This window comes from Ursus arctos, unplaced genomic scaffold, assembly GCF_023065955.2.
Source record: "Ursus arctos isolate Adak ecotype North America unplaced genomic scaffold, UrsArc2.0 scaffold_12, whole genome shotgun sequence".
Classification (NCBI taxonomy): Eukaryota; Metazoa; Chordata; class Mammalia; order Carnivora; family Ursidae; genus Ursus; species Ursus arctos.
In genome coordinates, this window is record NW_026622786.1 from 4,190,013 (window position 1) to 4,211,469 (window position 21,457).

Consider the following 21,457-nt stretch of genomic DNA (forward strand, 5'->3'; position numbering starts at 1 on the left):
CTATCTAACCTTCGTACCAGTTAGTGACTGAGTAATGGATCAATCCCCGAAAGATTGAGTCACTCTAGTTAGCCTAAAGATTAAAATAACTATCTGAGTTGAGTTGGCATGAGTCAGCCTTCGACAGCTTGGACACTCTGAAGGTACTGATGAAATGGGCCCTGTGAAGCTGAGGACCACAGTCCATATTCCTGACGAGCTCGCACAGACTGAGTTATTGCTAAGTGTCAGTCTCTGTGATAAGCTATTTATGTATCTCTAATCTTTAAGAAAGTCCCATAAGGGGACATTATTTTCCCATTTTATAGATGATTAACAGGCAAGTTCATAAAATTTACATGTCTTGTCTAAGGTCAGATTGAAGTACGTGGTAAAACTGGGATCCAAATACACATCTGTCTAGCTCCAAAGTTTTCTCTTTTTCTTATTTCTTCCCTGAGTATTTCTTACCAGCCTACCAGAAAATAGACGTTAGTAGCCACATGTATAAATCAAAATGCAATAAAGAGAGATATCACATACTAATTTGAACAGGGGAAGTTTAATATAAGGAAATATCAACTATAACAGGGAATTGGAAAAACCCTTGTTTTGCCTAAGTAAAGAAGCCCTCTTACAACTCAATAATAAGGAGAAAAACAACTCATGTTTTTAAGGGGAAAGGATTTGAATAGATATTTCATCAAAGAAGATATATGAATGGCTAATAAGGACCTGGAAAGATGCTCAACATCACCAGTCATTAGGAAAATGTAAATTGAAACCACAATGAGATACCACTTCATATCACTAGAATGTTTATATAATAAAGACAGATAATACCAAGTGCTGACAGGGTGTAGAGAAACTGGAACCCTTATACATTGCTCGTAGGAATGTAAAATGGTTCAGCTATCTTGAAAAACAGTGTGGCAGTTTCTTAAAAGTGAAAAAAAAAAAAACACCTTAGCATATAACCCAGTGATTCCACTCCTAGGTATTTACACAAGAGGAAAGAAAATACACATGTATACATACATGAACTTGAATGCTCAGAGTAGCATTATTCACAATAGCCAAAATCTTGAAACAACTCAAATGAACTGTGAATAAATAAAGAAATGGGGTAGATACATATGTAGGCCATTATTCAGCCATAAAAAGGAATGAAGTATGGAAACATGCTCGACACAGATGAGCTTTGGAAAACATTATGCTAAGTGCAAGAAGCAAGAAGACCACATATTGTATGATTCCATTTCTATGAAATTTCCAGAACCAACAAATCCAAAGACTCTGAAAGTAGATTAGTGGTTGCCTGGGGCTGAGGGAAGAGAATGGGGATTGGCTGAAAATGGGTATGAGGGATTTTCATGGGGTGATGGAAATGTTGATAAAATTGCATTGTGATTCTGATGTACAGCTCTGTAATGCACTAAGAATTGTTGAATTGTACACTTAAAATGGGCAATATAATTTTTTAAAGCAGTAAAGGACACTCTAAAGAATACAGGAAGAGCAGATATAAAGAGCAGCCACTACCTCTGGGGCTCAGATAGAGCCCCCAAAGAAAAGCACTCTCCACACCACAGATTCCACACCCCAATCCTCTCCTCCAGCCACCTGCCTCTCCTCCAACTTCAAAGACATTTGAAGCAATCAAACTTGAATTCCAACTTCCCCTCTCTACCCATACCTTCTTCTCCTCTTTTCCCTACACTTAGTGGTGAATGGTCCCCTTCTTCGATCTCAAAGCTTGCCTTGTGATCTGCATCCCACCTGGACTGTCCTGGGCTCTGCTCCACGCTTACTCCCCACCCCTTTAGAGTTATCCTTCTCCACTGCTGTCTGCAACATGTCAAAATGCTCACACCTCTTCCACCTGAAGAAAAAGAGAACACCCTCTCCAATTCTGCAATTCCTCTGAAATACTTTCAATCTTCTTTCTTTCTTCCTATCTTCTCAAAGGAATAGTTGGCAACTAATTTCCACTCTTCTCCCATCTATGTGTCAACTCACAGCGATAAAGCTCCTGCCTCCAGCCCTCCAACTATTGCTCTCTGAAGACAAAACAGTGACCTCTTCCCAAATTCTCAATCAGATTCTTTCTTTTACACCTCATATTATGTGGCCTCTCTAACCACTCCCTTCCAGAAGCTGTCTTCTCTCTGGGCTTCTGAGATCCCAGCTTTTCCTGATAGTCACCATGCCACCATGAGAAGAAGACTCTCTTCTCAGTTTCCTACTGACTCTTCCTCTGCCTGGTGCTCCCTAATATTCTGACCTAAGCCCTATTCTCTTCTCCAAGTGCACCTCCTCCCTGGGCACTCTCTTCACTGTCATGGCTTTGTCAGCCACCTCAGAGCAGGTGGTTCTGCAAACTCTATTTTCAGCCCAGACATCACCACTGAGCCTGGGAATCAGAGATTCCATTGTTTTCTGCATCTCTTCCTTTGGTAGTAACCCAAAATCTGCTCCTCCTTCAGGGCTCCCTTCTCAGTAAATGTCATCACAATCTACCTAGTTATTGAGCCAGAAATCTTGGAGACATCCTTGTCTTCTTTTTCTTCCTCACTCCCCATAATCAAATTACTAAACTGTATTGTTTTTACAATACAGCTCAATAATCCCTCTTTATAACTGACCCCTCCTTTCTATCCTTAGTGCCATTGTCTGGCTAAGAAGCAATATCACTTGTAGTGTGCATGTGTGCATGTGTTTTCTTTTAAAGCCAGACATGGAATTATCATCATCAGGCATGAGGACCCTGAAGGTGGAAACTCTTTGGTAACCCTCTGTTCTGAGTCAGGATTTGTCATAGAACAAGAATCACAAATTCAGTCTACAGGACCTAGGCAGGTCACCCTCAGCAGTAAACCTGCGGAGATGTATAGACAGGGGAGAGGTAGGGACAGAGATGAACTGGAGAACACATGTTTTATCTGAGGGCAGTCATACTACTCTGCTTCAGTCAACTGCAATGTGGAAATGCAAGCTGAGCATTGACAAATATTCTAATTTCCCCCCAAAACTAGAAATATGGATTTTTTATCTAAAAGCTTCCCTGTTCAATGTTGCAAATACATTCAAAATATCTTTTAAAACATCACATAGTCAAACAAAGCACATCTACAGAACTGATATGACTTGCTTATGAATTCCACCATAGAAGGTTTTCTATCTGGGGAGGGACATGGTAGAAATGGTGTTTGGGGAAGATGACTCTGGCAGCAGTGTGCACAGTCCCAACTGCAAGGAGAGGGTGAAGGCAGGGAAAACTAGCTACAAACTCAGGTATGGAGAGGAATGAATCTGGACTAGGGAGATGTTAGTGGAGAAAGCATGCCTGGAGCACTCTGCACATCATAAATCAACTGAACAAGACCCAACCAGAGATGAGGTCTTGATGGTACCATTTTGCAAAGGAACCCAGTGCAGTCTCAGTGCCTGACTCCATTTCAAAGTCCACTCGTCTACTGACATTTGCCTGCATTCCTCAGCCCCACCCCATCCTCTTGAGGTGCCTGAGGGACCTCAGTGCTGTCCATATGGCACTGATGACGAAGTCTGCCTGCTGGTCCCAGAGCTGCCATTGTCTCACTCTGTTACCTTATGCAAATGGCAGGCACACAGAGCCTGTTTCTCCATCTGGATACCCAAAGGAAAGCTTTCTGGACACCCTGACCCCCCTCTCAGAGACAGCAAAATGAGCAATGAGGAAACATTTGCAAAGCCCCCACACCCACCTGTTGGAAGATGAAAGAGAGTTGCTAGATAAATTATTAAGAAAACCGACCTGAGCCAAAGGGAGTCATGGAAACTTCATTGTTATGCGTGATGCATGGCTGTCTTTTGAATATTCTGCTTCCTTGGTTTCCAATTTCCTTTTCTTAGTGAATCTTTCTCCTTCATAAATCTTTGCATCTCAATGTTCTGTTCTTTCTTCTTTTGTGTTCTAAACTGGGAGTTCTCACAACCCCTCCATGGTTAATCTACTCCTCCAAACATGGCAGGCTCTGAATGGCATTGTGCAGTTATTGCTCTTGAAGGCAGGTGACACCCTTCTGCCTTCACTCTCTGAAGGCCTGCGGCCCTGAAGGACAGGTCCTAGAGGAAAGGCAGGGGAGGGGGTGTTAAGGAGAGCCGGGTGGGCAGGGAATGCTCCCACCATTTTGTCCTCCTATCCTAGCTGGCCAAGGAAACTCTCTCCAACCATTCTCTAGAACAAACAAACCAAGTACCAGGAGCTTTTTGTGAATCTGACAGCCAGTGATCACAGGAGGAGTTCCAATTCCCCCAGGAATGGCACTTCGCCCAGAATCAGCATCAAGTGCCCTCTAGTGGGAATCAGAGGCACCCTCTCTGAGAGGCAAATTCTCCATCCTATCTGAACTGGGGACTCAGAAAGCATTAGCAGTCATCTGTTGAAGGGCCCTTAACAGATGACTGGATTAAGAAGCTGTGGTCCATATATACAATGGAATATTACTCAGCTATCAGAAAGAACGAGTTCTCAACATTTGCTGCGACATGGACGGCATTGGAGGAGATAATGCTAAGTGAAATAAGTCAAGCAGAGAAAGACAATTATCATATGATTTCTCTCATCTATGGAACATAAGAACGAGGAAGATCGGTAGGGGAAGAAAGGGATAAAGAAAGGGGGGTAATCAGAAGGGGGAGTGAAGCATGGGAGACTATGGACTCTGAGAAACAAACTGAGGGCTTCAGAGGGGAGGGGGGTGGGGGAATGGGATAGACTGGTGATGGGTAGTAAGGAGGGCACATATTGCATGGTGCACTGGGTGTTATACGCAACTAATGAATCATCGAACCTTGCATCAGAAACCAGGGATGTACTGTATGGTGACTAACATAATGTAATAAAAAAACATTAAAAAAAAAAAAGAAAGCATTAGCAGATGATGGGGAAAAAACTGCAATTGGGATCTTCATCACTAAAACCCAGAGAGAAAGGCTTCCTTTGTTATCAAGGGAATCTAACATAGGAGCAAATGTGTGCTTGTCTAATTAGGCCATGTCCCTGGCAGAAGTAGTACATACACGTGGGAAGAACAAGTAGTGCTCTCTGGTTGGGGTGTGAGTGTGTGGTAGGCATACGGGGTGCCAGGCCCAAACTTGTGTCCCCTTTGCCCTTGCTTTTGAAATATGTTGAGGCAGACACAGCTGTTTAAACTGGCATTCCAGTTTATCCTTGTGTTCCCAGTGCCTGATAGTTGAGTGACTGAACTGAATTTAAATAGCTCTAAAGCTTGTTAACTGCAAAGGGACAGAAAAATTTCAGGGGGATGATGGTTGGGGCTGCACTTCTACGACTTCTTTCTCACAGAGACACCCCACTCTGCAGAGCTTCTGCCAATAATCAAAAGAACAGGGTTGGTGCTGAGCTTAATTTTTTATGCCTGGAGGGTTAACATGGTATAATGAAAAATCGTGGTTTTTTTGGAGTCAGATGTGACTACGGTTCAATGGGAGTTCCTCCACTTACTAGTTGTGGGGCCTGTTCAAGTTTGTAAAACTTTCTGCACATCAGTTTCTTCATGAATTTCAAAATGAAAACATTACTACCTATTTCAGAATCTATATAATTTATTCAGCCTAATGCAAACTATTTAAATCATGTATAGACATATTGAATGACATGGAGAATTTATGCTATATTAAGTAAAAAAGAGAAGGCTATGGAACAGTGTTATAGAAAATCACCATTTTGGCTTTTTAAAATTTTTTTTAAATTATTATTTTTTATTATTTTTTAATTATGTTATATTAGTTACCATGCAGTACTTCATTAGTTTTTGATGTAGTGCTCCATGCTTCATTGCTTGCATATAACACCCAATGCTCCTTGCAATACGTGCCCTCCTTAATACCCATCACCAGGCTAACCCATCCTCCTAACCCCTTCCCCTCTGAAACCCTCAGTTTGTTTTCCGGAGTCCATAGTCTCTCGTGGTTCTTCTCCCCCTCTGATTTCCTCCCCTTCATTTTCCCCTTCCTTCTTCTGATGTCCTCCATGCTATTTCTTATGTTCCACCTATGAGTGAAACCATATGATAATTGTCTTTCTCTGCTTGACTTATTCACTTAGCATAATCCCCTCCAGTTCCATCCATGTCGATGCGAATGTTGGGTAATCATCCTTTCTGATGGCTGAGTAATATTCCATTGTATATATGGACCACGTCTTCTTTATCAATTCGTCTGTTGAAGGGCATCTAGGCTCCTTCCACAGTTTGGCTATTGTGGACATTGCTGCTATGAACAATGGGGTGCATGTGCCCCTTCTTTTCACTACATCTGTATCTTTGGGGTAAATACCTGGTAGTGCAGTTGCTGGGTCATAGGGTAACTCTATTTTTAACTTTTTGAGGAACCTCCCTACTGTTTTCCAAAGTGGCTGTACCAACTTGCAGTCCCATCAACAGTGTAAGAGGGTTCCCCTTTCTCCACATCTTCTCCAATGTATTTTGTTTCCTATCTTATTAATTTTTGCCATCCTAACTGGTGTTAAGGTGATATCTCAATGTGGTTTTTGATTTGAATTTCCCTGATGGCTAATGATGTTGAACATTTTTTCATGTGTCTGTTGGCCATTCGTATGTCTTCTTTGGAGAAGTGTTTGTTCATGTCTTCTGTCCATTTTTTGACTTTTTTATATTTTGGGTGTTGAGTTTGAGAAGTTCTTTATGTATATATATCTTTATTTTATATTTATATTTATATATATCTTGGATACCAGCCCTTTATCTGTAATGTCATTTGCAAAAAAACAAAGCAGCAACCCACGGAATGGGAGAAGACATCTGCACATGACATTACAGAATATCACCATTTTGTAAAGTGAAATAACACCACCATGTAGGTGTCCCAAGTTTTCTTCTGCTTTGGGTCCACTCTTACCGCATGCACACAGCACTGTGATGGAAACAAGGGGACCCACCTAGTCCAGGAGTGCCTGTCCACTGCTATAGTCTCTGCCTGATTAGTTCTTTTCAAGGCCACACCCTCTGTGATTTGTCTCTAATCACTCCCCAGGGAGGAAACTCTGCACATTTACCATCACACCCATACCTCTTTCTGCGCAAAAGCATCCTCTGATGGTTAGCATTCCATGAATCAGAATAAAGAACACTGGGAAGCTGATGAGAAGAGCTACTTTGCACTTTGGGGTTTTATAGACATTTGGGCAAAAGAGAACTAATCTAATCTAAGATTCAGGAAACTCTGGACTGTCACAAATGACTATTTAACCAGTAATTATCTCATCTATGAAATCTTAAGGAAAATGCACTGAAATGGGCAGCCCATTGCCCTATTGTACGCTGTTGATAATAGTAAAAGCTGGTTCAACCCTTTGGGAAACTATCCAACAAGAGCCTTTAAAATGGCATACCCTTTAACTCAGTAGTTTTGGGAATCTATCCTAAGAAAACAATTCAGAACACATAAAAACTTTTGGGGCGCCTGGGTGGCTCAGTCGTTAAGCGTCTGCCTTCGATTCAGGGCGTGATCCCGGCGTTCTGGGATCGAGCCCCACGTCAGGCTCTTCCACTGGGAGCCTGCTTCTTCCTCTCCCACTCCCCCTGCTTGTGTTCCCTCTCTTGCTGGCTGTCTCTCTCTCTGTAGAATGAATAAATAAAACTTAAAAAAAAAAAGAACACATAAAAACTTTTATGCACAAAGACATTCATTGTAGCATTATTTATGCTGATGAAAAACTAAAAAAAAAAAAAGACACAATAATCATTCAAGGCATTAGTAAATTATGATACACCCAAACGTTAGAATAGTTACTTAACACTATGTGAAATGGTTTCCAAAGACGGTGGACAACATTATGAGTACTTTTTTTTTCTTTCTACTTATTTACCTCATTCTATAAGAAGTGAGGATAATTTTGAATTTGAAAAAAAAAATAACTTTCATTATTTAAAAAAAGAGTCCAGATTAGATCATCACTAAAGTTACTCATCACAGGTTAGATTCTTCAGAAGCAGATGTTGAGTTGCAGTTCAAGTATAAGATGATTATCAGGGATCCACACTTGGGCAAGGGAGGGAGCGGAAAGAGGACTAAAAGAAGTCAAACTGAAGTACAGACCTGAGGAGACTTTTGCCACCCCACATGAGAGATTTATAGTAAGCATTATCCACATGAGGCTTCCACATTGGGTCAAAATGGCCTGACCTTTCTCAGTCATCCAATGTAGGCTGCCCGGAGAAGGGTATGACCTCAGGGGAAGAGTGGCCTCTGTAGCTGAGGCAGAATGAGAGGAACCTAACAGCTGGAGGCTCCTTTTGATGACACTCCTTGCAGTTGGTCAGTAAGTCTTTCCTGGAAGAGAGATCTAGGTAGTGCATTTCCATATCTACTACTTCCCTCCTTCATCCAAGTTCTTGTGCTCCCATTTTACGTGCTTAGTTATTAAACAAACGTTAATAACAATACAATCTTATATAGCACCTTTATGCTTTCACATATGGCATGCTTCCCTAATTCACAGAACAGAGCCAAGGAGAAGACTTTGAGAGATATTATTTAAAACCACTGCACATTTTTTTCATGACATTTGCTTTCCCCACTTCAGTAGGGCCATTTCATCTAAGATCGGTTCAAATTGTGAATTATGTAATGTTAGTGTTTCCTCTTCTCAATACATCTGTCTCCCTTGTTAGCAACTCTTCCCCTTGTTCTTATCAGACAGTTGTTGCTCTAATATTGGCAAAAATCCCTTCACTCATTGTAACATCCTACCCCAGCCTCTCCTTCAGGTAGCTCCCTCTCTCTCTTCTATAACTGGCAAAGGCTGGAAAATGACCAACACATTTAAGCACACATGTTCCAATGACTAATTACAACGCACTGTTCTTCCAAACACAGCGGCATTTCAAAAATGATTCCCATATATAACACCAAAAGCACAGGCAGCAAAAGAAAAATAAATAAATTGGACTTCATCAAAATTCAAGACTTTTGTGTATCAAAAGACATTATCAACAGAGTGAAAATATAACCCACAGAATTTGAGAAAATATTTTCATGTCATATATCTAATAAAGCACTGATATCCAGAATATATAAAGAACTCCTACGACTCAACAACAAAAAATCCCAAACAACAGAATTCAAAAATGAACTTTTTAACTTCTATATATTCTTCTCCAAAGAATATATGCAAATGGCCAATAATCATATGAAAAGATGCTCAACCTCACTAGTCATTGGGGAAATGCAAACCAAAACCACAATGAAATACCACTTCACATTCATTAAGATGGTTATGATAAATAAACAAAAACAAGACAGAAAATAAGTGCTGGCAGGGATGTGGAGGAATTGGATCCCTTGGGCACTATTGGTGGGAATGTTAAATGATGTAGCTGTTGTAGAAAATATTATGGTAGTTTCTCAAAAAAGTTAAACAGAGAATTACCATATCACCCAGCAATTCCACTTCTGGGTATCCACCCAAAAGAATTGAAAGCAGGGACTTGAACAGATATTTGTGCATCCACGTTTGTAGCAGTATTATTAACAATAGCCAAAAAATGGAAATAACCTATTGATGGATGAAGTGGTATTTACACACAATGGAATATTATTTGGCCTTAAAAAGGAAGGGAATTCTGATATGGGCTACAATGTGAATTAACCTTGAGGACACTATGCTAGGTGAAATAAGCCAAAAAGGTGAAATAAGCCAAAAGGCTACATATTATATGATTCCATTTATAAGAAATGTCTATAATTGATTAATCCATAGAGAAAGTAGATCAGTGGTTGCAAGGGGCTAGGGGAAGGGAGGAACGGAGAGTGACTGCTAATGAGTTTGAGGTTTCCTTTGGGGGTCATGAATACAGTCAGGAATTAGACAGTGGTAATGGTTGCACAACTTTATGAACATACTAAAAATCACTGAAATGTGTATTTTAAAAGGGGGAATTTTATGATATGTAAATTATAGCTCAATTTAAAAATTTTTCAGATAGTTCCAGCTTCAGAAGACTTCCCCGAACCTCCTAGTTGGAGTTAACCACTCCCTTCCGTGCACAGCCTTTATATCACACCTTTATTGGGGATTCATGTAATTTTTTTGTAATATACCAGCCTCTTCTGATGATTGTGAGGTCCTCCTAGACAGGGCTATGTCTTATCTATGCCCATATCCTCTACTGCACACAGTCCTTGAAACTCAGCATATATTCAATAAACATAGGTTGAATTGAAGATATTGCTTGCTTTCCAAGACTTTATAATACAAGCAATATTGAGCAATCCATTTGTTAGATATAATAAATAATATCCACACATTATGTGTAAGACTTTAATGATATAAAAACGAAAGGTGCATGGTCTTTACCTTTAAGGAACTTACAAATTTTTGGTGGAAATAGCATACATAAATACAGGCGCACCTCATTTTATCGTGTTTCACAGATATTGTGCTTTTTACAAGTTGAAGGTTTATGGCAACCCTACATCAAGCAAGTCTATTGGTGGCATTTTTCCAACAGCATTTGCTTCATTTCTCTGTGTCGCATTTTGGTAATTCTTGGAATATTTCAAACTTTTCCATTACTATTGTATTTGTTTCGGTGATCCATGGTCAGTGATCTTCAATGTTACTATTGTAACTGTTTTGGGGCATCATGAACCACACCCATATAAGATGGCAAACTTAATCTATAAATATTGTGTGTGTTCTGACTGCTCCACCCACCGAGCATTCCCCCATCTTTCTCCCTCTCTACAGCCCTCACTATTCCCTGAGACCCAACAATACTGAAATTAGGCCAATTAATAACCCCACAATGGCCTGTCAGTGTTCAAGTGAAAGGAAGAATCACATGTCTCACACTTTAAATCAAAAGTTAGAAATGATTAAGCTTAGTAAGGAGGGCATGTTGAAAATCAAAGCTTGATCCAGAGAAAGGCCCTACTTCTCTTCAATTCTATGAAGGCTGAGAGAGGCGAGGAAGCTGCAGAAGAAGAGACTGAAGCTAGCAGAGATTGGTTCATAAGGTTTAATGACAGAAGCCATCTCCATAACATAAAGATACAAGATGAAGCAGCAAGTGCTATGTAGAAGCTGCAGCAAGTTATCCAGAAGATCTAGCTAAAATAATTAACAAAGGTAGCTACACTGTTAAACAACAGATTTTCAATGTAGATGAACAGCCTTATATTAGAAGAAGATGCCAGTTAGGACTTTGATAACTAGAGAGAAGTCAACGCCTGGTTTCAAAGCCTCAAAGGACAAACTGACTCTCATATTAGAGGCGAATACAGCTGGTGACTTGCAGTTGAAACCGATGCTCATTTACCATTCTGAAAATCGAAGGGCCCTTAAGAACTATGGCAAATCTACGCTGACCGTGCTCTATAAACGGAAAAACAAAGGCTGGCTGACAGCATATCTGTTTACAACATGGTTTACTGAATATTTTAAGTCCATTGTTGAGACCTACTGCTCAGAAAAAAAGATTCCTTTGAAAATATTACTGCTTATCGACAATGCACCTTGGTGCCCAAGAGCTTCAGTGGAGATGTACAACAAGATTAACATCATTTTCATGCCTGCTAACACAACATTCATTCTACAGCCCATGGGTCAAGGAGTAATTTCAACTTTTGAGTCCTATTATTTAAGATATACATTTCATAAGGCTATAGCTGCCATAGATAGTGATTCCTCTGATGGAGCTGGGCAAAGTCACTGGGAAACCTTCTGGAAAAGATTCATCATCCTAGATACCATCAAGAACATTCATGGTTCATGAGGTCAAAATGTCAACATTAACAAGAAGTTGATTCCAACCCTCATGGATGACCTTGAGGGGCTCAAGACTTCAGTGGTGGAAGTAACTGCAGGTGTGGTAGAAATAGTAAGAGAATGAGAATTAGAAGTGGAGCCTGATGATGTTACTGAATTGCTATAATCTCATGCTCAAACTTGAAGGGATACAGAGTTGTTTCTCAGGATGAGGAAAAAAAGTGGTTTCTTAATATGGAATCTGCTCCTGGTGAAGATGCTGTGAAGACTGTTGAAATGACAACAGAGAATTTAGAATGTTACATAAACTTTGTTCACAAAGCAGCAGCAGGGTTTGAGAATACTGACTCCAATTCTGAAAGAAGTCCTACCGTGGGTAAAATGCTATTAAACAGCATCACACATTACAGAGAAATCGTTTGTGAAAGGAAGAGTCAATTGATGTGACAAACTTCAGTGTTGTCTTATTTTAAGAAATTGCCGCAACCATCCTGCCTTCAGCAACCACCTGCCTGATCAGTCAGCAGCCATAACAATGAGGCAAGACCCTCCACCAGGAAAAAGGTTACAACTCATGAGAGCCCAGATGATGGCTAGCATTTTTAACAAAATTTTTAAATTAATGTGTGTGCATTTTTAAAGATATTATACTATTACATATTTAATATACTAAAGTACAGTATGAACATAACTTTTGTACACACTAGGAAACCCCAAAATTCATTTGACTCACTCTACAGCAGGGGGTCTAGAACTGAACTCGAAATATTTCCAAAATATGCCTGTTAACTAAGATACAAGGTAGAAAATAGGTGCCATGTGAATGGCATGAAGATCTACACCTAACAGTTCACTGAAGTACAAAATGACTACCTTAGGGGTGATGGTGAAGATTTTGTTGAGGTAGAGGCATGAAAGTGAACTTTAGGGATGTAACAAGATGTGAAAAGGAAAGGCTCTGCTGAGGCACATTCCAGAGCAGTATTTTGGACCAAACTACAAACACCTTCAAAGTAGGTGGTAAAAAGTGGGGTAAGAGGGGGAGGTAACTCTTAAAGTGTCACCCACATTGATGGCATGGATGGCCGCTGAATCGGAGAAAGGAAGCCTTTTGAAAAAAGGATTTCTTTGGAGAGAACTACAGGGTATGAAGAATCCTACCCTCCTCCCCAAGGGTGAAGGAGGAGAGAGAGGGAGATCTGCTCCTTACCTCAAATCAAAGGGCAGGACTTTGAGGGAACCACCTACAGAGTTTAGAGTGTCTCTGGCAGTTTGAGGCACACAGGACTGCCGCCAGGCACGCACTTGAGAAGCAGAAATCTAGAGGGCTGAGGTGTGAGGAAGCAGCTGCACTCCTAGAGTCCACCTGGGCAAATGGTGTTTTCTTCCAGGGGACCAGGGGAGGTCCTGGAGGGAAAGGGAATCAGTGTGGTATTGCTTGGCCTCTGCTCAAAATGACCTCCTGCAGGGGTGGGGGCCTTAGCAGAAGTGAGCTGGAGGTGAACTGCAGTTCTTTACCTCTGACTGCAAAGGCGTGGGGGAAGGGAAGGTCTCTTGGGAACCCATAGAAGTCCCTAAGAGAGCAATCAGCTTTAGCCAGCTGTACGGTCCAGATAGCACCAGTTTGATCATCACCACAGTACTGATCAACCAAGAATTGTGCTAATTCCCCTCTCTAATCCCCCTTTACTAATGTCCCTCCCCAAACTTCAGACCCAAAAGGGGTCAGAAACAGGTTAGTAAGATAGAAGAAGAGAAGAAGGAACTTGAGAGGAGGAAAGAGAAAAAGCCAAGAACTCTTCTCTTCCTCACCTTCAGTCATCAGACTGCTAGCCTATAGTCAGCCCAAACTGGAGGAGGGGAGAGATTTCAAGGTTCAAGTTCCAATTCTTCTCTGGAACTGCCATTTTACATTGTGACTTAAAGAGTGAATGAGTACTTTTATTACCTCTGAGGGACAACCTTTGTCTTTTCTAGGGGTAAGAAAGAGATAGCCCCTTGGAGCAGACGTAAAGAGACAGTGGGGGTCAAAAATGAATTTGCTTTAAGATTCCATTCTACCAGGTTCTCCCTCTCACTCTCCTTCTGTGCTCTCTCTCTCTCTCTCAAATAAACAAATAAAATCTGGGGGATAAAAAGATTCCATTCTACCAGGTATTCTCCTTCAATGAAAACGTTACAGGCAGAAACAGGAGAAGGAACCTCCAGAAAAAGAATAGGAGGACCCGAGCTTTCTTTGGAAAAGGAGACATAGAAAAGCACATCTATTCCAGGGATGGGGACAGTGTGAGGGACGCTGTAAATATAGACAGAGGGCCGATAGGAAGGGCCTCCAGTGCCAACTAAAGAGTCATTTAAATACTAAAGTAAAGGGGTGCCTGGCTGGCTCAGTTGGTAGAGCCTGCAACTCTTGATCTCAGGGTGATGAGTTTGAGTCCCACATGGGGTACAGAGATTACTTTTAAAAAAGTCTAAAAAAATAAAAATAGTAAAGTAAAATTTCAGTGTATTTTGGTATGTAGTTTACATAATGAATTTTAAGTACTTGAGATCAGTAAAACAAAGTATTTAATACATTCCAAATACGAAAATTCATAATCATAACTATGGAGTATATATTAAACATATTCTAATATAAAAATAAAATTGTTGCTTAAAGTAAGCACTACATAAAGAAAGTTTAATTGGGATTAAAAATGAAATAAAATCATGATTTTTTTCTTAAGTGATCTTGGTCTTTCAATGATGTCACCATTGAGTAGTGAAAAACTCTCCAGTCGCTGAAAGCTTCTTTCTGAATCTATACGGTTAAGGGAATGATAAGGAGATATTTGTAAGTTCTTCAATATTTTTCTCTAGCCTATTATCTTCAAACAGTCCTATCTCTTGAGTGATAACTTTGAGGAAATTTGGGAGCAGGGGGCAGTGTTTTGTTTCTCTGCAGAAACAACAAATTTTTTATTGATAATAAGTATGTATATATGTATGTATTTTCAAAAAAAGTATTTCTCCGGACACCTGGGTGGCTCAGTCGGTTAAGCGTATGACTCTTTATTTCGGCTCAGGTCATGATCTCAGTCCTGCATGGGACTCCCTATTCAGCAGGGAGCTTGCTTCTCTCCTTCTCCCTCTCCCTCTGCCCATCCCCTAAGGGCATGTGCTCTTGCTCTCTCTCTCTCTCTCTCTCTCTCAAAAAATAAGTAAATAGATAAATCTTTAGAAAAAAGTATTTCTCATTTGTCTTCATCTTCCTATCTTATATAAATAGAGATTTTAATGCAGACACCATACTAATACCAATAGTGCGCTGTTCATAGCCAATTTGTTGGAAAGTCTTTGTAACAGACAAGAATTATTTCTGCACTAGAAGCTTTGCTTTGGTGTTTGCTACTTTCTTCTTTTGCTTGAAGCTTGTGGAAGTATAGAAGACAGCTTTCTAAACAAGCTCACCTATATTTTGATTCAAAATTTTAATGAAGCTCATCTCTGGTATGTCTCAAGACACAAAAGATTAAGATTTTTTTTAAACTCCAAAATAACGGTATGACACCAACAGAAATACCAGTATTCCAGGACTATAAAACAGCACAGACACCAGAGTAGTGGACCGTTGAGCACTGGTGCCATGAATCATTCCATGGGCAATGGGGAGCCAGTAAATGTGTTTAAACAAGGAATACAGATGTAGAGGCAGACACACCTCATTAGAATTAGGAGTTACACAGAGTTTCCTCTGCTGAAAGGTGAGCAACTTCCCTGTGAGCCCCTGACAACGTGCACAGGGGGTTGACTGATGAGAGGAGGAAAGATGGGAGAAAGCCATGGAAGACATGTGCTGTGTCCCCTCATCATCCATTCTCCCTTTTCTACTAACAGTTCTCTGAGTCTCCTTCGAAGAACTGCTTGCACCCCTCATGGCTTACATGGTTTGGGTGGGTTTGACTTCCCCTTCAACTCCAGGGATGGTCAGAAATGATTTGTTCAGGAATTAAGCATGTGTTCCAAATCTGGCAAATGATTGTGAGGCCCAGGATTACTGTTTGCATGGAGGGGGAAAAAGCTCATTGTTTCCAGTTAAGCGGAATAGGGAAGAGTGAGACCACCATGGCCATCGTGCGACCCAGGGGCAGCCTACCAGTCACCAGACAGCTTGAGGATAAAAGCAACAGAGTGAGAGGGGCTCCTGGGTGGCTCAGTTGTTAAACATCTGCCTTCAGCCCAGGGCATGATTCCAGGGTTCTGGGATCGAGCCCCGCATTGGGCTCCCTGCTCTGCTGGGAGCCTGCTTCTTCCTCTCCCACTCCCCCTGCTTGTGTTCCCTCTCTCGCTGGCTGTCTCTCTGTCAAATAAATAAATAAAATCTTAAAAAAAAAAAGCAATGGAGTGAGAGATGAAGCTGGAGGCTGCAAAAGAAACCAGAAACCATCTGCATGTCTTCTTTGGAAAATGTCTATTCATGTCTTCTGCCCATTTTTTAGTTAGAAATCAATGTTATCTGTGCTTCTACCTGGCTAAGCCTGAGGCAGTTCTGAAGTTTTTCATAATGTGGCTAATCGATTCCTTTTTTTCCTTTTTTCCTGTTAAACCAGCTTGAATCAAGTTTTCTGCCACTTGGAACAGGAAGAGTTCTCAATGATATTCAAGAAAATAAGTTAGGAAGCCGTCAATCACTGAAGTGATAACAGGAAGAAAGAGACTTACTGGTGAGAAGTCATGAAGGAAAACTAATGTTCTAATCTCACATGTTGGAGGGATATCATACATGCTGTATAGCACACAAATTACCAACCTCCCCAATATGAGTTTAGCAGTATAATCTGTGGCTCATACTGTAGGCCCAGATGTTACAAAGGCAGGGGTTCTAAATCAAACTACCCTGCAATGCAATTATAATTACATAATTATATTATATATTTATGATTACTATAATACATAATTGACATTATTATTATTAGTGATGGTTTTTCTCTTTTCCAAGCTTGTTGGAGAGATCACTAGGGGAGATAATCTGTTGGAGGTGAACTATCAATCTTACCTGCCTCGATGTGTATCTTACCTCCTTTTCTCCTATCTTAATGGAAGAGGTGACACTTAATGAAAGACATAACCCTTCTGTTTATGGCTGATCTTTTTCTTTAAGATTTTATTTATATATTTGAGAGAGAGAGAGAGGGTGGGAGCACCCACATGAGCAAGGGGGAGGGACAGAGGGAGAAGCAGACTATGCCCCTGAGCAGGGATTGGTGGGAGGGGGCTTGATGCCAGGACCTTGAGATCATGACCTGAACTAAAAGGAGATGCCTGACCACCTGAGCCACCCAGGCACCCCTATGGCTGATCTTAATTGGAGAGGTGACATTTCTCCTGTCCAAGGCTGATACTTCCTCCTTTATCACAGCTTCTCCTGAGGGATTTTGCTCTATTAATGACTCCTTTTTGTCTTAATTGTTTCCTCTCCACTGGCAATTTTCTTCCATTTTTATTAAAAAAAAAATCCCCCCATAGTAAAATAATGCCCTCCGAGACTCTTTATCAGTAGTTCTCAAAGTGTGATCTGAAGAGTTCCTGTATCAGAATCACCTGGGGGCGTGCCTAGGTGGCTCAGGGCGTGACCCCAGAATCCTGGGATCAAGCCCCAAATCTGGCTCCCTGCTCCGCTGGGAGCCTGCTTCTTCCTCTCCCACTTCCACTGCTTGTGTTCCCTCTCTTGCTGGCTGTCTCTCTCTCTCTCTCTGTCAAATAAATAAATAAAAATCTTTAAAAAAAAAATCACGTGGGATGCTTGTTTAAAATGCGGAGTCCTGGGGCGCCTGGGTAGCGCAGTCGTTAAGCGTCTGCCTTTGGCTCAGGGCGTGATCCTGGCGTTCCGGGATCGAGTCCCACATCGGGCTCCTCGGCTGGGAGCCTGCTTCTTCCTCTCCCTCTACCCTGCTGTGTTCCCTCTCTCGCTGGCTGTCTCTCTGTCACATAAATAAATAAAATCTTTAAAAAAAAAATAAAATAAAATAAAATAAAATGCGGAGTCCTGGCCCCACCCCGATCTAGCGAGACACATTGGTGCTCTGGAACCCGCGCTCTAACAAACACCCCAGGTGATTCTGATGCGCCATGCAGTTGGAGAGAGGTGTTTCATTATCTATTCATTACCCACTCTTGTATATACTGTGAATATTTCACTTTCCCATAGTCCTCAAATCTTCAAAAGCATCAAGCCCAGCACCCCTCCCACACACATATTGGTTTTGTAGAAAAAAAAAGACACCATTAAAGAAAAAACCCCTCTAATTTCCACACTATAAATGTAACTTCATTCATAACTAGTCTTTCTATTTTCCCTCCTGTCAACATGGAAAATACGTACTTTCTCCTCTGAGGCTAACTATGACATTTGAGTTCATTTTTTATCTTTTCCTACCCTCCTAAGCGCTTCACTTGATCTATTATCCTGTCTCTTATATTTTTAATCTCTCCTTATCTAGAGCCTTCTTTCTATCAACATTTAAACATATGTACAGTTGATCTTTGGACAACATGGGGTTAGGATACTGGCCCCTCCCTCCCAGAATCTGCAGTCGAAAATCCACTTGTAACTTTTTTGACTTCTCCAAAACTCAACTAACAGCCTATTGTTGACCAGGAGCATTACCGATAACACAAGCAGTCAATTAACACATATTTTGTATGTTATGTGTATTATGTACCATATTCTTATAATCAAGTTAAGCTAGAAAAAAAGAAAATGTTATTAAGAAAATCACAAGGAAGAGAAAACACATTTAGAGTACTGTATTTACTGAAAAAAATCCACATGTAAGTGCACACCCGTGTTGTTCAAGAGTCAACTGTACAAACTTCTCCCATCGTCAAGACAATTTCCCCTTAATTTCGTGAACCAAACACCTCCAGCTACTATACTCGTTCACCTCCTCTTCTCAGCTAAGCTTCTTGAAGATGTCTACAGACTGCCCATGGGCTGCCCACTTCCATTTAATTTCCACCCCACTATTTCCCTGAAACTGCTCTCACGAAAGTGACCCAAAATTACTTTGTTGTTAAATCCAATGGACACTCAGTCCGTACATTATTTGACCTCTCAGTTCCCTCTGACACTGCTGTCTATTCCCATCTTGGAACATTTCTTCTCTTGGCTTCCTTGATATCTCTTTTCTTCCCATCTCTCTGCTGCTCCTTCCCACTCTCCTTCTCAGGCTTCTCTCCCTCTGCCCTTCCCTTAAATGGTGGGCTCCTAGAGTCCTGTCCTAGCCCCCTATTTTTCTCTCCCCACTCTCCCCACTCACCCCATGAATCTTATCCATGCCTGTTGTTTCAATTAATAGCTATGTGCAGAGGAGTCCCATGTACACATTTCTAGGCCAGCTTATTCTGAGCTCCAGACCCACATAGTCAATTGTGTAGAATGCATTGCTACTTAGATGCCTCACAGGTAACTCATAACATATATATTCAAAATTACCTTGGTACCTTCCACTCAACCTCCTTCCAAGTAAATAACATCCTCAGCAAGCTGCCCAAGCCAGGAACATAAGAGTCACCCTCGACTCCTTCCTCCCTCTCTCTCCTGTTAACTCACACCCAGGATGCTGCAACAGCCTCCTAATGGACCTTTTCTCCAGTTCTGCTTCCTTCCAATTCGGTGATACCCTGGAAGAAAAGACCACAGTTACACTCGCCATTAGGTCCTAAACATTTGCTGTAGTTAAATTTGAAATTAGGCTCCAAGCTTCCTGCCAACTAAGGCAAAAATGAAGGAAAAGTAATCTTCATATTTTTTTAATGCTTGTTCTAATGCTAACACATTGCTCTAAAAGAAATTTCTCAGGAGGAGATTTACATAGGGAGCAAAAAGTGATAAAATGGACAATGTCCTCAACAACATTCCTGTCATATATCTACAATTTCATTCAGCAAGTATGTATGTAGTACTTACTATAAGCCAGGCACTGTGCTCACTACTGCAGATAAAACAGTGAATGTGCTTGTTTATCTAACCTCATGATTAAACCCAAGTTTTGACATCATATTAAATGCAACCCTCTGCACATAATTTAGTGGGAGAAGGCTGGTTTTCCAAGTTATGCCTGCCTGAGGGCAAAAGCGGGGGCACCACAACAGTTCAGTTCATCCACCTCCTCCCTCCTCTCCTGGCGTCGTCCCCGGAGCGTGATTTCAGGATTTCTAGCCTTTCCTTTAAACTGCCGTTTACCACCACTACCGGCACCACCATACATCACATACTAAATATTTATAGGGTTCCCAAAGTATCTTATATGGGCTGACAAACAGAACTCTCAACTACCACATGGGATCTGTCCTTTTCCAGCCTTACCCGCTCTGGCTTCCTGCAGAGATCTGCTGCTGAGACATCCCCAGCACAGTCACCCTGACCACGCATATGTGTCCTGTCCAGACAAGCTGCTGCTATCGCTCATGCAGGTCAAAGATGCTGCTCATATGCTTGACAAATCTATGCTGAGGCTGCCGCAGTGCAGGGTGTGGCCTAGGGTGGCCTGTCGATTACCGCCAAAGGTACTGACACCCAGGTGCCAATGTTCCATTGCCTTGAAGCTGCTCCGATGTGCCAAACTCCCAGGGCTCAGGACCCTCGGCACGGGAGTCACACCATGTTTCTGCTGAACTGTGGAGAACAGCTCTCTCCAACCACCAGGATTACATTTCATCACACGGTTTTGGAAGCAGTGCTGTCTGGCACTCCGGATGTCTTATTTAGGCTATAAAAAAACAGCTTTCAGTTTGTAATCACATCAGGATGCACAGTAGGACTCTGAAGAGTGAGTCCATCCGTGGGCTAGGCTAGTGGGAAAACCGTGACAATGTGCAGTGTTCCAAAATGACCCTTCCCCCCCAGTAGGGCATTCATAACATTCTAGCTTGGTGAACAAGTTTAGACCCAGGTCAGGAGTCATAGTCCATAATTATGTCATATTCACGTTTGGTCCAAGTTTACCCAGGACTAGAATTTAGAAGGATTTAATAACTCGTTAGAACACATATATTCAGACTCTTCTCACAAATGTCCCTCCTCTCAACTTGACCTTTGCCTTCAGATAGACACAGCTGGTTCCACTGTGTCCTGTTGCAAAGATCTGGAACATAAGCTTGGCGTAACCCTATATGCAAAAGAAACCAGACCAATTTACAGGTTGTAAATTAAGGTGTTTAGTCACTGGAACACCCATAGGCAAGACCTGGATTTTTCCACAAGAAATACGATGGATGTGAATAAACACATTAGTGAGTTTAAAGTTCTACATGTTTGCGATAATTTAGGCCCCTTCAAATTTAGGAGTATAGTAAGTGGAGATTAAATATAAAATGCCTAGTGCCTCCCTTCGCAAATGGTAATCACTCAGTAAGATGGTGTCTGGGCTCTCAGTTTCAGCGACCTCCCGGGACTTCAAGGAAACCTACACTCCTTAGACTTAAATTGCTCCCCTCTGCCACCCAATTCTACCCCAGCCTTCACTTTTCCTACCCTATCTGCCAGGGAAACTGGCAGATTCACTCCTACTACATTGGCCACTCAGTCCCGGAGACTTGCGCCCACTGGAGCTGAGGAGCGACGTCCACAGTCCCGGGCGAAGAAATACCTGCAGCTGAGAGGTCCGCCGCGCCCAGCCTTGTGGGAGTCGTAGTTCTCCG

The 21,457-nt window shown here is 41.5% G+C and overlaps 1 long non-coding RNA gene across 1 annotated transcript; it reads right to left on the reverse strand.

The window, feature by feature from the left end:
* Nucleotides 1–318: 318 nt before the first annotated feature.
* Nucleotides 319–21,422, reverse strand: LOC123000471 (uncharacterized). Its single transcript, XR_006408452.3, has 3 exons — nt 20,124–21,422; nt 19,368–19,438; nt 319–4,086 (listed from the first exon to the last, which is right to left on the reverse strand). It is a non-coding gene; the product is annotated as an uncharacterized LOC123000471 (long non-coding RNA).
* Nucleotides 21,423–21,457: the final 35 nt, after the last annotated feature.